At 43.9% G+C, this 18,348-nt stretch overlaps 1 protein-coding gene across 1 annotated transcript in view; it reads left to right on the top strand.

The window, feature by feature from the left end:
* Positions 1–18,348, top strand: part of SLC9A8 (solute carrier family 9 member A8) — a 567,556-nt gene that overhangs the window by 310,849 nt on the left and 238,359 nt on the right. The gene's annotated exons all lie outside the window — the stretch shown is intronic.

Genomic DNA, 18,348 nt, shown 5'->3' with positions numbered 1-18,348 from the left:
CTTTTTGTAAAAGGAATGCCTGGCAGAGCATTATGGGGCAGTGTCCGAGTGCAGATAATATTGTAGCATCTTGACAGCAATGCTCAGAACAGCCCCTAGAGGGCACTGCTATGAAAGTAACATTAGTAAGAAACATGGTCATGTAACAATCATGGTCATGTAACATATAGTCAGCTCCTAGAGAGTATAACCACATGAAACAGAATGGCAGAACGTAATGCAGTGTAACCATGTGTTTAGCCCCTAGAGGGCGTAGTGCATTACATTTTTTCAAGCCTACTAAAATAATATTACACACACACGCCCCTTAAAACACAAACTACTCCCAGCTGTAAAATAAAAGTTCCAGCCATGAGAGAACTTCAAAAGACACTGACTGGTGGGAGGGGTTATTATTTTGCACCCCCCAACCCAGTGTGCGGAGAGATGCCCTAGACAGAAAGGGTGCGTCATGCAGAACATTTTGATGGTGGTTCCATTGTCATAGGCAAAAATGTTTTGTAAAAGAAATGCCCCGCAAAGCTTAATGGGGCAAGTTTCCAAGTGCAGCGAATATTGTAGTATCTTGATTGTAATACTCAGAACAGCCCCTAGAGGACACTATAATAAAAATTGCATTTGTAGGAAACATGGTCATCTAACCATATAATCGGCCCCTAGAGGGCATAACGACATGAAAACAGAATGGCAGAAAGTAATGCAGTGTAACCATATATGTTGCCCCTAGAGGACTTAGGTTGCCATTTTCAGGCCTAGTACAATACTATTACAAACAAGGCCCTTGTAACACAAACTACTCCCAGCTGTAAAACAAATGTTCCAGCCATGAGAGACCTTAAAAGACATTGAATGGTGGGAGAGGTTACTATTTTGTGGTCCCCCACCAACCTAGTTTGGGGACTCAGAAATGGCATTGACAGAAAGTGTGCGTCCCATTGTCGTAGGACCACCACAGGCTTAGTAATGGGCAAAAATGTTTTTTTAAAGAAATTCCCAGCAAAGCATTATTGGACAAGTTTCAGAGTGCAACGAATATTGTAGTATCTTGACTGTAATGCTCAGAACAGCCCCAGAGGACACCATAATAAAAATAGCATTTGTAGGAAACATGGGGGCTCATTTTGAGCCCGGCGGGCGGTGGGAGCCGCCCGCCTGGAGGGAGCCGCCAAATGACCGCACCGCGGTGGCCATTCAGACATTTCCTCTGGGCCGGCGGGCGCTCTCCAAAAGAGCGCCCGCCGGCCCAGAGGAAATGCCCCTGCAACGAGGACGCCGGCTCAGAATTGAGCCGGCGTAGTTGCAGGGGTGCGACGGGTGCAGTTTGCACCCGTCGCGTATTTCAGTGTCTGCATTGCAGACACTGAAATACACAGTGGGGCCCTCTTACGGGGGCCCCTGCAGTGCCCATGCCATTGGCGAACCGCCAGGAACAGGATGGCGGTAGGGGGTGTCAGAATCCCCCATGGCGGCGCAGCAAGCTGCGCCGCCATGGGGGATTCCAAGGGCAGCGGAAAACCGGCGGGAGACCGCCGGTTTTCCTTGTCTGACCGCGGCCGAACCGCCGCGGTCAGAATGCCCTGCGGGGCACCGCCGGTCTGTCGGCGGTGCTCCCGCCGACCCTGGCCCCGGCGGTCTGAGACCGCCGGGGTCAGAATGACCCCCATGGTCATTTAACCATTTAGTCTGTCCGCTGAGGGCATAACGACATAAAAACAGAATGGCAGAAAGTTATGTGGTGTAACCATACTGTATATGTAGCCCCTACAGGGCTTAGTGCCTTATACATTTCAGGCCTATCAGGCCTACTCAATTCTATGGCAAACAATGCCCTTAAAGCACAATCTACTCTCCACTGTAATACAAAAGCTCTAGCCATGAGAGAGCTTAAAAAGACATGTGGTGGGAGAGGTTGCTATTTTGCATCCCCACCCTAATCCCCCCCTACTCCCGAAACTTAGTGTGGGGACGCAGAGATGACCTAGACAGAAAGAGGGTGTTATGCTGAACGGTTTGGTGATGGTCCCGTTGTCCTAGGGCCACCACAGGCTGTGTTATGGGCAAAAATGTTTTAAGAAAGAAATGCCCTGCAAAGCATTTTGGGGTGAGTTTCCCGAGTGCAGTGTATACTGTAGTATTGGCTCTCCTGCTATGCTGGGCGAGCCGCTTTTGGGATTTCTGTGGTTTTTGTGTGTTAGATGCTCCGGTTTGTATATTTTTGAACTGCTAAACTTGTTAAGTGGTACTCATGTAAAGTGCTCCTCAGATCAAGTTTGTGATGTATGGAACTTCACATCTGCATGTAAGGCGCTCCCTCAATCTAGTTTGTGCTTTATGAACCTTTAAAAAAATAATAAATAAATGAAAAAGAACCCCCTCCAGCTTGCAACCTGCATGCGGGGACACCACAAAGAAACAGAGGCAAGCCCAAAACAAGGAAGATGAAGGAACAACATATGGTCACACAGCACAAAGCGGCTAGGCAAAAGAGAAAATTAGTGCCCCACACTAAGGTATGTGGCCAATCGTGCAATAATCCATGTAGGAGGGTCAGTCTCCAATGTGGTAACAAAAGTCCCAAGGCGGGACAAATGTAAAGCATTTACCTTCAAAATCAAAAGGAATTTTGAAAGGCAGGCCAAGGAACAAATTAAAGTGATGGGCCTCTTGCAAGCCCACAGATGTAGGTTAGAAGACAGTGCTTGCGCGCTGCCTAGGCTCGACCTAAAAATACAGTCTGCATGGATGCTTGGCCCGGCAGTCTATGCTTGCCAATGAGCCATTCATAGTTAGTGTGCCTAGCATCTCGATCCTCTGTGCTTTGTTCCTCATGATGGGCGTGAAAACCTGACCAGCAGCTCTCAAAATGGAGAGCTGTATATGATCTCTTCTAACCCAGTTATAGGCCCAGTGTCATGCCTACAGTACAACGGCCAGTACAACAGCCAGTATCTGACTTATAGTATGATTGACGCAAAGGGCCAATCATACTGTCAGTGAGTGTACGTATGTCACAAGGTCTTCCATGCAGCAGGAAATGTAACCAGGAACGCTGTTAGGCATTGGGCACAGAGGTAGAGGTGAAATAGCCAGACCTGGACCTGTAAATCAAGCTACTGAAAATAAGTGAAAAAAAACCTTGAGTACTTTTGCTTTGCATTCATGTGTTTTTGAGCAAGTGCATGTGTGTGTTTTTTCGGATCTATAGTTTGCTAGGATGCTGAAATCTTTGTCCGTTGTGCTCGAGAGTGCTGCCAGTCAGAGCTGCTGACTTTCTCAAGGCTAGTATAAACACCGACCGAGCAAACCAGCTGGGGCTGGTCTACGGAAACCTACTGTGAGGAGCAGCTCTCAAGTGTCCCTGTGTTACAGTCACACTGAACCTCTTGCTGCAGAATTCTACTTGATCATCGAAAGCTTCTGGGAGCTGGTGGCAAAGATGGCAGGTGAGCCGCAGAGCTCTCTAAGTATGTGAGCATTATGGAAGTTAAAACACAGGCTGCCAGCACCATTCCCAAGCCCTGGAAATGTACTGAGCTGTAGGGATGGAATCTTGTACTAGCTCTGCAGTGAGCTCACAAACAAATGCTCCTATTTACAAGGGTGGTCTTCAAAATACCTCTTAGTTTTTTATAGGTCCCATTTCTGATGGATACATGTACCTGTGGATTCCTCACCTTGTGACTATCTCAATACGCCAGCATTCCACAGAAACATTTCTTTTCACTTCTTCCATGTCGATGAAGACTTTACTTATAATGGCACGGCTCTGCATGCGACTCTAGATGACGTCATCGGAGCCATAAGAAGCCCTCATCAGCGTGTTGACTTCAGTTCCCTTTTTCCATGCCTTCGACGCATAACATTTTTTTTCCTAGACTCTCCATAGTGTTAATAGTCTTGTGACATTTTTCCAGGAAATCTCAATGTCGTTGCAGAAAAAATGTCTCCACCAAGGAGGTCGGGGTTCAAGCCCTGCAGGGAATGTGAAGGTCAGATGCCGATCACTGTTCCACAAGATGACTGTTTTTGGTGTCTGAGTTAGAATCACGATGTTGATGCCTGTTCTTCATGGTAGAAGATGAATCCCAAGGCGGTAAAGGAGAGAGAGAGAGGCAAAGCTCTTCATGGCCAAGGCAAGGAAGGAGAAAAAAGGATGTCGGAAGTCTCTAGCTTGATCGGTGTCGGCGGCTCCTCATTCTTCAAAGTTGTCAAAGAAGAAGCACAAGGAGAGGCGGTGTCATGATTCCCAGTGTCGTTCTTCAATGGATGACTCTCTGTGGTCGGCGTCCCTAGGTCTGAAGACTCATAAAAACAGAGGTGTGATGTCTCTGACCTTGTCTCCAGTGATCCCTCAGGCATCACCCTCGAGCCCAAGGGCCTTGACTCCGCCTGGACGCCCTGGTCCGGAATCAGTGTCGGATACAGTTCTCCTTTCGGTTCCACCTCTGTCTTCGCCAGGAGTATGTGACTTTCCTGACTACAGGTTCCGACCCATCAAGTTTCCTAAATGCTATGTATAGCATTTTCAGTAGAACGATGACTTTATCAGGTGAGCCTGTGGATCTGCTTTCTTATTACTTGGGAGGTTTTCCAGCACATTATCAGCGAGCCCCGTTCCTGCCATTTATGATGATGGCCCAGGTTTCCTGGCCCCTTTTGGCACTGATGAAGGCAATGCCATCCATCACCATTGGAAGAAGTTCGACCTAAGACTCCGTCTCTGGTTCAGCCTTCTCCAGCGTCGACTGGCTCTTTACCGGAGTCACATTACTCCACTCCTGTTTCTCTGATGTCTTCTGTGCAAGTGCCAACATCCCTGACGCTATTATAGATGTCGCTGGTACTGCATTCACTGACCCTGGTGTTGAAACATAGATTTCGAAGAGAAGCACAGATGCTTCTTGAGATGGAACAGAAATAATCTGGATTAAGAAGAAAGGGAATTAGTGTTTTTAAATCCGGATTTTCAAAGTTGGGATGTGGCGAGTGGTCTAGATACTTTCCCAGAATCGGAGTCGCTGTCCCCAAAAGGCATTCCTCTGCCTGAAGTATAAGTCACTTCATACCATTCAGTGAAAAGGAAGGCCACAGTGATGCTGGAGTTGTCTTTGCCATCTACTGAACTGAAATCTGATTTTCTGACAGAGGTATTACATTCTTCATCAGAACTTTTGTTGCCTCTTAATGAGGCACATACCTAGTCTATTATTGAGATTTGGCAGAAACCTATGTCATCTGCAGCAGTGTCTAAGCCCATTGCAAGGCGGTACAAGCCTGCTACAGGTAATCCGTTATTCTTGTCCACCTATCCTACACCTGAAAAGTATGGTGGTGCAAGCAGCCTGTTCCTTAACATTTACTCCTGGATCTTTTCTGACAACTCCAGCCAATAGAGGGTCAAAGAAGATAGAGCAGTCTGCAAAGAAGGTGTTTTCTTCTGGCAGAATGGCCCGATGTCCACCAATGCAGCCTGTTTATTAGGACGATACAATCATGCGATGATGAAATCAGCCCAGACGCTGGTCCAAAGTTACCTGACGAAGTTCAGAGACATTTTCAGGGAAATTTTTCAGAATTGATGTATGACAGGCAGCTGCCCGCCAAGTCATTCAGTCAGGTTTAGATACGGCTGATTCAGTTGCGAGTGTGGTGGGTTCTTTAATTGCCAGAAGAAGAAACAGATGTGGCTCAGGGGATTTGGTTTCTCACTGGATGTGCAAGCTACCTTGCTGGATTTTCCATTTAATGGTTCAAGACTGTTTTGCACCAAAGCAGATTATGTCTTGGAGAGATTCAAGGCGGTAAAGTGACGGAAAGATCTTTGATGGCTTCAAACACAGCGAGTGGTACATCAACAAGTAAGAAGGTCTAGGGTCATATCATCTCTGCAGAGAAGCTCTACGTCTCTGGTCCTGGGCATAGGACCATCAGATTTGCATCATGGCAACTAACTTGCCCACAGTTGTGAAAATACATGCAGCCAGTCTTAGTCAGCAATTTTTAGCTGATCACGTGTGGCATCTCCATCCAGAAGTAGTTTTTCACATTTTTCGGTTATGGGGCGACCACTCAGATAGACCTTTTTGCCACTCAAGAGAATGTGCACTGCTTGTCATTCTGTAGCCTTCAGTATCTAATGCAGGGAGAACTAGGGGATGTGTTTCAATTGGACTTGGGCTCCCAGCTGTTTAATGCATTCTTTCCCTTTTTTCGCATCCCCCCTCCCCAGCCCTTGATTCCTCAGGTTCCGAGGAAAATTTATCAAGACAGGGCCCTAGTCATATTAATAGCCCCGGATTGGCCATAAAGGGTGTGGCACACAGACCTTCTTCACCTCTCACTGTGCCCTAGCTCCGTCTCCCTCACATGACAGACCTCCTCTCGCAGTAGCAGTAGCAGGGGCAGGTGCAGGTTCTACATCCCCACCTCCAGAGCCACTACATGCATGGAGATTGAAGCTGAATTATTTTTTTCTTCCCCCTGTTGTGGTGAACGTTACGCTATCAGTCAGAAGACACTCCACTAAATCTGTTTATTCTGGCAGATGGGCTAGATTTGTAAAGTGGTGCGAAGCAGTTTCTAGTGACCTTTTAAAAGCCCATTATTTTGGCATTTTAAGTTTTGTGCTTTTTCTTGCACAGTTGTACAACTGCTCTCTCAACTTTCCTTTGTCTGCCCAATCAACCTTCTCTGTTTAAGTCCTGTATAGTGTTAAGAATTATTAAGGGACTTACTATCAAATACCCTCCCACTCTGAGTATTATGCCTCAGTGGGATCTTAATTTGGTACTAACCTACCTTATTGGTACTCGTTTGAACCCTTACATAGTTGTCCTTTGAAACTTCTTAGTTTCAAAACGATTTTTCTGGTCGCCATAAAGTTGGCTAGACATGCTAGTGAACTGCAAGCATTAAATGTGTAGCCCCCCTTCAAGAAGTTCCTTGTAGATATGTGGGCATTGAGAACCAGGGCTGTTTTCCTACCAAAAGTGGTTACTCCCTTCCACTTGGGCCAGTCTACCACCCTTCCTACTTTCTATCCACTTCCACATCCATCTAAAGAGGAGGAAAGGCTTCATCATTTGGATGTAAAAGGGTGGTGAGCTTGTATGTGGGCAGAACTTGTGATCTCCGGCTGGATGATCAGCTGTTTGTTGGCTAAGTAACCAAGATGAGTGGAAACACAGTTTATAGGAGGACATTGTCCACAGGGATCATCCTGTGCATAAAGATCTGCTACGCCATGGCTAACAAAGAACCACCTCTAAATGAGCTAAATCTTCTACTTCTGCTTTAGCTAGAAATGTCCCTGTAGTTGAGATTTGTAAAGCAGAAACGTGGGCTTCCCTCCACACTTTTGTGAAGCACCGTCGTTTAGACTCCAAAGTAAGGAGTGATGATCATTTTGCCTGCTCTATATTGCAAGATTTTTTGATAGAGGCAGACAGGCACCCATCTCTGAGTGCGGGACTGGTTGGGGATTCTATTCAAAAGGTGAGGAATCCATAGGTAGATGCATCCATCAGAAGAACAAGTTACTTACTGTTAGAAATGGGGTCTTTGGTTACCCTCACTCTAGTCAGGGTAAAAGAGAATCACCCTCAGCTAACCCCTGCTTACCCCCTTTGTAGCTTGGCAGAGCAGTAGGCTTAACTTCAAAGTGCTAGGTGTAAAGTATTTGTACCAACACACACAGTAACTTAATGAAAACACTACAAAATGACACAACACAGTTTTAGAAAAATAGGAAATATTTATCTAAAAAAAACAAGACCAAAATGACAAAAATCCACCTTACACAAGTCAAGTTATCAATACAAATGCAAAAAGAGTCTTGAAGTAGTTTTAAACACACACTAGTGCTGCTAGCGTGAAATTGTACCTGGTGCGCGTCAAAAATAACCCTGCACGGGCGGGTGTGCGTCAAAAATAACCCCGCACGGGCAGGTGTGAGTAGGAAATCCAGCCACGTGATGGTCCGAAAACCCGCAGAGCAGGTTGTGATCTCCCAGCCTCCGTCAGCGATGCTGCGCGTGGTTTCTCCTGCTCCGTGCGTCGATTCTTCGGGCGCGTTTCCTGCGAGCATCGTTTCTCAGCTGCGGAGCCGGCGGTGCGTCGTTTTTTCAGCCGCAGATCGGAGTTGCGTCAATCTTTTCCCTGCACGGCGCTCTGTGCATGGATTTCCTTGTCTTTAGGCTGCCAGCTTCTCCTTTCAGGGTCCCAGGAACTGGATGGGCACTACAGGGCGGAGTAGGAGTTTCTCCAAAGAGAGAAGTCTTTGCTGTCCCTGAGACTTCAAACAACAGGAGGCAAGCTCTAGATCAAGCCCTTGGATATTTCTTCTCAAGATGGAAGGCACACAAAGTCCAGTCTTTGCCTTCTTACTCTGGCAGAAGCAGCAACTGCAGGATAGCTCCACAAAGCACAGTCACAGGCAGGGCAGCTGCTCTTCCTCGGCTATTCAGCTCTTCTCCAGGCAGAGGTTCCTCTTGGTTCCAGAAGTGTTTCTAAAGTCTGTGGTTTTGGGTGACCTTCTTATACCCAATTTCTCCTTTGAAGTAGGCCTACTTCAAAGTAAAGTCTCTTTTGAATGTGAAATCCTGCCTTGCCCAGGCCAGGCCCCAGACACTCACCAGGGGGTTGGACACTGCATCGTGTGAGGGCAGGCACAGCCCTTTCAGGTGTAAGTGACCACTCCTCCCCTCCCTCCTAGCACAGATGGCTCATCAGGAACTGCAGGCTACACCCCAGCTCCTTTTGTGTCACTGTCTGGTGTGAGGTGCAACCAGCCCAAATGTCAAACTGACCCAGACAGGGAATCTACAAACAGGCAGTCACAGAAATGGTATAGGCAAGAAAATGCCCACTTTCTAAAAGTGGCATTTTCAAACACTCAATCTTAAAATCAACTTTACTAAAAGATGTATTTTTAAATTGTGAGCTCAGAGACCCCAAACTCCACATGTCCATCCGCTCCCAAAGGGAATCTACACTGTAATCAGATTTAAAGGTAGCCCCCATGTTAACCTATGAGAGGGACAGGCCTTGCAACAGTGAAATTTCTTTTTAGCAATATTTCACTGTCAGGACATATAAACCACATTACTATATGTCCTACCTTAACAATACACTGCACCCTGCCCTTTTGGCTACCTAGGGCCTACCTTAGGGGTGTGTGACATGTAAGAAAAGGGAAGGTTTAGGCCTGGCAAGTGGGTACACTTGCCAAGTCGAATTTACAGTTAAAACTGCACACACACACACTGCAGTGGCAGGACTGAGACATGATTACAGAGCTACTTATGTGGGTGGCACAACCAGTGCTGCAGGCCCATAGTAGCTTTTGATTTACAGGCCCTGGGCACCTCCAGTGCACTTTACTAGGGACTTACTAGTAAATCAAATATGCCAATCATGGATAAACCAATCAACAATACAACTTACACAGAGAGCATATGCACTTTAGCACTGGTTAGCAGTGGTAAAGTGCTCAGAGTTAAAAATGAAAAAAAAAAAAAACAGCAACAGCAACAGGTCCGAATAAAATAGGAGGCAGGAGGCAAAAAGATTGGGGATGACCCTGCATAAGCAAAAAAGTCCAACACTTACCTTTCATAACACTTTTTCCTGATGGTTACTGTATCTACTTGTGGATACCTCACTGACCCACCCGCCTCCCTGTTGCTTGTCTGCATATGCTAAAAACAAAGCTATTTGTATATTGTATTTTTCTTTACATATATATCTATATCTATATCTATATATATATATATATATATATGTTTTTATATAAATACAAGTGTTTGGTTTGAAGTCTGCTGTATGCTTTTGCGTTTGTGCTGTTGAATTCACCTGTTCGCCTCAAAGGCACAAAGAAAATGGGTGGAAAGTGACGTCAGCATGCCAGCGAGGGCGTCTTATGGCTCAGATGATGTCACACGGAGTCCTGCGCAGAGCTGTGGCATTATGATGCCCTTGATGACGTGGGAGAGCTGAAAAGAAAACTTTCAGTGGAATGTTGGTGCTTTGGGATGTTCAAAAGGTGAGAAATCCACAGGTAGATACTGTATCCACCAGAAAAAGGATTACCAAAGGTAAGTAACTTGTTGTTTTGAGCAATCCTATTATATTCTGAGCATCATTTATTTTCAAAATGGAAGTGCGTCGTATTTGGCATGTTTCTTTGTTAGAGCCAGTGGTTCTAAGTCCATTAATTGAGCATGTGATGTCCCCTTTTACACTAGTTTGCATTATTTGATATTTCTTTAATTTGCAAAGCCTCACATTAGTATTTGTATCGACTTCCCTAGCGTGGTACCTGCTGAATGTCTAGGCCACACACACAGCTTAAAATCACATATCTTTATTCCTCTGCGTGCACCTGTGAACTCCAACATTCTTATGCAAGTTTGCATACATTCCGTTCTAGCGATTACATCATACAGTCCTTGGGGGACCAGAAAGGTTTGGTTCTAAATCGTGCAAGACACTACATCTTCCCCTCCTGTTAAATGAAAAATTGCAAATATTTGGAAAACCATGAGACACACAAATATCTACATATATAGAAACATTTGCATTTCAATCTCTTCAATTAATCTTCGTTCTTTGATCTGTCACTCGATCTTGTTACTGGAAGTTGTAAATGGTTGCCTTCAATGTCAGAAGATGCCAATGATGGTAAGGAATCAGCAACAGTCACTGAGTTTTCAAAATCAGTCTTTCTTTTACCATCTCAAGTTGAAGACCAGCTAAATACAGGCCTGAAGTGAGAATAGTCTCTGGTCAGGGAAAACCTTGGTCGGTGGGCACTCACCATGTGTCCTTTGATAGACACTATTTGAAAAGCTTCAGCATTGTAAGGATCATTAGATTTTCTTTTCTTTTCTGTAGCTGTTGATCGATCACCAATTCTCCTTTTTTATATGAGAGTTCTTTTGCATGTCTCCTCTTGTCTGCATACATTTTAATTTTCTGTTTTTGAACTAAGTCCCTCATAGGAATTTAATTAGTATCTCTCTCTGTGGTCCATTGTGGTATGTTGGTTTCTATTGCTTTCCCCAACAATCAAAGTCACAGGACTTTCACCTGTGGTCGACTGAGGCATCAAACAATAAGCTCCTAAAGTAGAGTTCAGTACTGTTTTCAGATCTAACTTCTCAAGAGTTGCAGGCTGCACTGGTTACTTTAGCATACTCATTAAACACTCAACAAGTGCATAGGCCTGCAGCCACAATGGTGTGATCTTTTGATGCTTTATATTCAGATTTTCCAGAACTTCCTTAAGTTCTTTGCTGTTAAAGGACGGACCATTATCAGACTTCATAATGGCTTGCAAAATCCATGTTGCAAATGTGCCATCAAGATTTTCGATTACTCGCTCATGTGTCGTGGATAAGGGATCTTCAACTAATGTCACCATTAAATGATGTCCATTGTCAAGTGGATGGCTACTTTCTCCCATGCTTGTTTGGGGAGTTCTAACATGCTTAGATTATGTTGAGTGACAGAGTGTTGCATATGTGACAGGCTTTCAGCCCCCTTTCTAACTATTTCATCTAGGTATGGGAACCAAACTCTTTTGAGAGCTCTCTTTGTAGCAGCAATACCAGAGTGTCCTTCGTGAGCCACTTCCATCACTTTTTGTTGTAGACTCTCTATGATAAAGATCCTCTCAGAATGACTCCTTCCTGAGTTATAGACAATTCATCCTTGACATTCTTGTACTTTTTATATTTGCCATCATTACTTTGAGATTGATCATGCCTGTTCCACGACTGATGTGTAATTATGTCTTTTAACTTTAACTTGTCACTATCATGACTCTTAGCAGTGACAATCTGGGCTAGCGATACAGCAACTGGTGTACTTGATTCGACAGTGAAATTGATATAGGCCTCAGCTGTTTTATATGAAGTGCCATGGTCTTGAATGGGCACTCATGAAAAACAGCAGGATTCTGATCCTTTCCAAGTTGATGCACAATTGTATAATCATTCTCTTGCAATGGTAGTCCTTATCATTCAATTTGAGGAGGCATCTTGGCCTTTGGATTGCTGAAGGTGATCAGCAAGGCTTCATGATCAGTCATCAGCAAAAAAGGGTTTTCGTTCAGAAATACAGGGAAATGTTCACAAGCCCATACTACAGCAAAACTTTCCTTTTCAGGCTGTGAGTAAGCACATCCTGTTTGGGATAAACTTCTACTAGCATAAGCCACAGTATGTTGTCTTGCATTTGGGTGTCGACTATGCTGTGCAAGTATAAAGCCGAACCCAACGGGATTAATGTCAACCACAATCTCTGTGTGGAGCTTTGGGTTGAAGTACACAATTTCTGTAACATTTTCTATGGCATGTTTGATTCCCTTGAAACTCTTTTCACATTCTTGTTACCATTTAAAAGAAAGATTTTTCTTTGTTAACTCTTGTAATGGAGCTCTGACCATGGCAATTATTTTATGTATTGCAAACAGTAGCTGGCCATTCCAAGAAAATAATCTACTGTTGAAACATTTTGTGGGGGTTAAGCATTTGTTAAAGCTTGTACTTTTGCAGGATCAGGCGTTATGCTCCCATCAGACAATGTGTGGCCAAAGAATTTCAGTTTGTTTTGATTTAACTCACACTTATTGGCACTTAGTCAAACCTGCATTAATGAGTGATTGACATACTTGTGTGAGGGCTCTACCGTGCTCCTTCTGTGTAGCTCCAGAAACCAATAACTCCAAAATAGTTAAATGCATTGACAACAAGTTGTATGAGGCGTTATATGACATCTTGGAAAGGTTCTGCAGCAGATGACACTCCAAAACTGAATCTCTTGAATAATCTGATGTTTTCTACCAGTTCTAACTGATGAAAACCTTTATTTAAATCAAGTCGAGATTTTGTTTTGCCACCATTAAATTGCATAATCATGTCTGCAATGTGCGGCCTTCAATGTTGCTCATGTTCACTTGCTTTTTTCGCTTGGCATATGTCATATCCGCACAAGTCCTTGACGGTCCTTTTTAGACACTACTACTACTATGGGAGAAACCTGTGGTGTTGGACCAGTGGAACGTTCAGTAATGTCATGCTTTAGAAATTATTCAAATTTTTTTCAACAGCTTCTTGTAAATGAAAAGCAACTCGTCTCTGAGCAACAGGACGGGCCTCTTCAATAATATGCAGTTTTTACTTAATAGTTTTTAACTTTCATGAAACAATGAAGGGAATTGACTTACTGTCTTGCGATGAGCGTTCATCTTGTAATTCACTGAAATCAGTCCCTGTTGGCAGCCTTGTTGAAACTGAGCAAACAGACATTTGCTGCTGTACCTGCAAGTACATGGATAGATGCTTGAACGTTTGTTTTCTTATGTTTCACAGTCTTCATAAACAAACTTTTACTCTTCATCGGTGTCAATGCAGCCTAAAGGGCATACTTTGGTCTTTGACAGCATGATCTGCGGTAATGCAGACAGTTCATTTGACTTTTTTGCAGGTATTATATTTATTGAAGCATCACTATCAATAGTGAAAGAGATTGAACATCAATTTATTTTCAGTGCAATATTTGTACAGCGTGTGTATGATTTCGTTATTTTGACATGTTGACTTTCTCTGACTGACATTTCTCCTCTAAGACACCTAGTCTGACATATGCATGTTTTTGTGACGTAAGCACTGACATGGCACAGTCGCTTTCTTGACTTTCACTTATTATGGAGTCTGAAGAACTGTTTGACGATAATTTAGAGGACAATCAACTTTATTTAGTATCTGTTTGCCTAAACTGATGACGCTGCTTGGTCTTGTGGAACGTTCTGGCAGCCATTTTATCTTCACAATGTGACACACTTGCTTTTTTTTCGCTTTACACATCGTCCCAAAATGGTTCTCTTTACCACAGCCTTTGCATATCTGATCAATGGCTGGATACTTTCCTTCATGTAGAAATTCAAATCCACACCTGAAACAAACTTCTTTTTGCGTGTAGACATCACTTTGTGCCCTTCAGTCTTTTGTTCAGTCTTTTGCTTCAAATTACTCTTTATATTAATGACTGACTTTCTCTGGGCACCTCTGGCCTCCATGTCAGCAGCTTATCTCTCAGCTCTGGTAGCCATCAGCACTTGCTCCATACTAAGAGTTTCTCTCATCATTTGTCATCTGAATGAATCGGACAAGCACCCATTGATTACTTTAAGCGGCATGACTTCTTCATCATTAAATACCTGGGACCTACGGTGTTTGATGAAAGTGTTGAGTCTTTCTGGGAATTCATCAATTGTTCCACCAACTCTATGAAGCTTTTGACTGCAGACATCGTTCATAGTCAACATTAGGTCCTGGAATAACCTTGAGATTCAACACTTCCTTAATCTGACTGTATATGACTTTGTCAGCTCTTGCCATTTTGTTTATGACTTCTTTTACACCAGCAAGATTTTTGAGATACTGGATAATCTTTTTGTTATCAGTCTCTTCAAGGGCATCATTGAAATCTTGCTTTTTGGCAGTGTCAAATGGTGGTGGTGTTTTCAGGAAGGTGGCAGGATTGTAAACTGGTGTGGAACAAACTGACGTTGAGAGTAGCAGTTTCCCTTGCCTCTCTGACTGGAACTCAAACTCTGTTCTATTCATGCCCGAGCCTTGTATGTGTGAGGATTTTGATTTGACATCACTTCTGGACAGGAAGCCAGTGGAAATTCCTGCGGTGTGAGATGATGCTTGAGCGCTTGTGGAGGTTGAGGATGAGTCTGGCTGCAGTGGTCTGTAGAGTCTGGAGTCTTTGGAGTAGCTGCGAGAACACTCCAGCATAGAGAGCATTGTCATAGTCGATGCAGCTGGTGACCAGGGCATGCATGACTGACATTCTGGTGTCGGTAGGGATCCTTTTGGAGATTCGGCAGAGCAATAGAAGGTGTAGAAGCAGGAGGAGCTGACTGAGTTTACTTGTTGATTCATGGATAGTTGTCAGTCGGGAATGATGCAGAGCTTTTGTGCGTGGTCTGATGGAGAGTGCATTGGTCCGAATTCTGCTGGCCACCAGCTATGGTCCCACATGGAGGTGTCATCCCAGAGGTCAGGACTTCCGTTTTGTTGGTGTTTAGTTTGAAACAGCTGTTTTTCATCCATTTTGCTACATTGGTCATGACATTGCAGAAGTTGGCTTTGTCACTGGGTGGGTCTTCGGTGGGTGAGACGATTAGTTGAGTGTTGTCAGCCTAGGAGAGTATATTGAGTCCATAGGATCTGACGATGTCTGCGAAGGCTGTCATGTAGATGTTGAACAGGGTTAGGCTTTCTAGAAAATGGCAGGTCATTTGAGTGGTGGTTTGATGATGTTGAATTTTGCTTCTGTGTTCACAAATTCTTACTCTGACCTACCTTGTGGTCAGCCCTGTTTGCTGAAGACTGTGGCAGGTGATCATATAAATTGCATTCCCCAAATTGCAGTTCGTGTGCTTGCTGAACTACCACAGAAACCTCAAACTTGAGTCACTTTCTTTTGTTGGGCAGACACTGCATCTGCCACCAGGACAATGCTATCCATTTGAGTTAAACTCCAGTCTGTGACGAATCTGGCAGTCTCATGACTGCCAGCTTCACTGTGGAGGTTGGACCGCCGGCAATGCGGGAGTGCGAGCACCATATTACGACTGTGGCAGTTGTGCATTTCGTGGAGGTCCTAATCCACCAGGGCAGCAGCCCTGGGGATTATGACCTCGTTCTCCACCAGTGATTTCATGGCGGTAATACCGCAGTGAAAAGACTGGCAAAGAATGGGTGCAGGGGGCCCCCCAGGGCCGCCCCTGTACTGCCCATGCACTGGGCATGGCCAGTTCAAGGGCCCCCTTGGCCAGCACCCTTGCAGTGTTCACTGTCTGCAAAGCAGACAGTGAACATTGCAAGCGTGCTGGTGCAACTTGCGCACTACAGCATTGCTGCTGCTCCTGTTATGAGCCAGAGACAATGCTGTAGGCCGTTTCCCGGTGGGCCTGCAGGCGGGGAAACTCGCAGTGGACCCGGCATGGAGGTAACCACAATGGCGGCAACCTCCCTGTCCGGATTTTGGCAGATGGGCTTTTCTGTCTGCCGAAATCTTAATAAGGCCCTGTATGTTGTGTTAAGTTCTTGCATTAACATGGACTAACATAAAATTTGAACTCAAATGTTTTTGCAATTTGTAGTGCCTGTGTTGAGAAAGTGCTACTGTTTCTTTTTATCTTGGTCGATCTCAGAGTATGTGGTTGCACACAGGACAGCCTGTTTTTTTGGTAATTTTGTATTGTTTTCCAGAATAACATCATGATTGTCATTATGCATTGTTTTTCTAGCCCACTTCATAATTCTGGCAGGGTAATATCCCTACAGAAACTTGTCAAACAGATTGGCAGCTTGGTCACTGTTACCAGTGTTATTCCAATGAAGGCAGGAAACTAACCATCGGGAAACGTTTTCTGTAATGCGTGTGGCTGGAACATTTTAAATCTGAGTAAGCCATTAGTCTGTGGGTTTGTGAAACCCCTGTAATCAGGCTGTCATGCCCTGGCATAATTTTGAGGTCTAGGAATGGTATTTGTTATCTGCCAATAATGTGTGTAAATTTGAGGTGGTGTTCCTGGGTGTCGATCTATTAAGTAACATTTCAGTGGCATTAAGTGCCTTCTCTGTCCAAATGATTAAAATAACATGTATGTAGCAACACCTTAATTTTAGGGTGTGTCTGTGAGGGCGAGTATATGAATAGATTATTTTTGATTCAAAACTATGAACATAGAGGCAGGCCAGGCTTAGTGTAAATGTGCTGCTTATTGATGATGTCCCTATTATCTGATGTAGACAGTCATCACAAATTCTGAGTAATCCTCCTTTAGTACTCAACTGGCACAATAAATGACAATGTGTGTGGACATAGTAATGCCATTTGCTGATGTCAAGGATTACTTGCATAGTGGCATCCCGTTTTACGCTGGTGTAGAACCCTTCTACATTAAAATTAATCAGGATCTGTTTATTGGGTTGAACTGTAAGGTCCTTAAAACAGTTAAGCACAACTTTTGTGCACCTACGATATGAATGCATAGCAGTTACTAGTGGTCTTAGGTAAATTACAACTATCGACTGAGGTTCATGAACCAAACCTTTCCTAGAAATGATAGGGAGGCCCATGTATGGGCGTTGCCGTATCTGCGTCTTGGGTACAATATATAAAAAAAAAAACAGTATTTTGGGATTGGTGGCTACAAGAAATTCTAATTCATATTTATTACCCACCCCCTGACTATCCCATCCACAGTCAAGTTTATTATGTTCATTAATAAATCTGCAGTGAGGTCATGATCCATTATCTCGTAACTTCTTGGGTCAGAAAGTAGCCTCAGACCTCCTTTCCTGTATGGTGATGGTGGTATCACACTAGCGCTGTCCTTGCATGCTACTTTGCTAACCTGCTTGGTATTCGTGAAGAGTCAATCGTAGACATACTGTTACATTTCTTAACATTGATTTGTTCCATTTTTTTCTCATCCATGATAAGTCTCTTCAAACGTAAATGCTTTAGATGGTATTGAGTTCAGTGGAGGTAGGAAGGTAGATTTCTTTGTCAGTTCTGTATTCTTTAAATCTGGAGAGTCAGCCATACTGTTCGGTATAAAAGAATGAAACCATTTGAGCTTTTCTTTTAAAAAGAAATCTGACACGTATGTCGAGTTAATCAAGTTTTGGAGTTGATAAAAATGTTTGCCCACTGTTTAAATCGACCCCCCCCCCTTGTGTATCACTGATTGGAATGTCGGTAAGATTAACCACTTGGTCTGACCTCACCTTTTGTTCCTTGCACTTGCTTCAAGTGACCAACTGAATATTGTGTGCCCATTACACTTTGGCGGTTTCTGTTTTTTCGGTCTCTGTTTTTTCGGCCTCCCCTTTCTTCTGTCTAAAAAAGGTAGAGTATCGTTTCTCTTGAGAGAAAGAGGGCTGTTCAGGCAAACACTAACAGCATTGTAGATCATGTGAACATTAATAGCAGGAAAATGTTTTAGTAAGTAACCACATTTGTCAGGAAACATGGGCAAAGACGCAGACTGAAACAAATGTTGCTTCTTGCAGCCACGGACCCAACAATCTTCAGACATCCCTTTGTACACTGACAGCCCTTTCTAAATTACATCAGGGGTGACAGTATCAGCTTAATGCAAGGAATTTATACAAACTGAGTTTTGAGAGTGGTGTGAAGAGGATTGCCCTGCACTTTATGATCCCGTTAGCCTGCTACAGTTTATTTAGCTTGATTAAAATGATGCAGTGAAGCAGTATTTTCAACATATGAGCATAAATGGAAGCTCCTTTTGCAAAG

This window comes from Pleurodeles waltl, chromosome 7 (genome assembly GCF_031143425.1).
Source record: "Pleurodeles waltl isolate 20211129_DDA chromosome 7, aPleWal1.hap1.20221129, whole genome shotgun sequence".
Lineage (NCBI taxonomy): Eukaryota > Metazoa > Chordata > Amphibia > Caudata > Salamandridae > Pleurodeles > Pleurodeles waltl.
The sequence above is the reverse complement of the archived record's forward strand: the minus strand, read 5'-3'. Positions and strand labels throughout refer to the sequence as shown.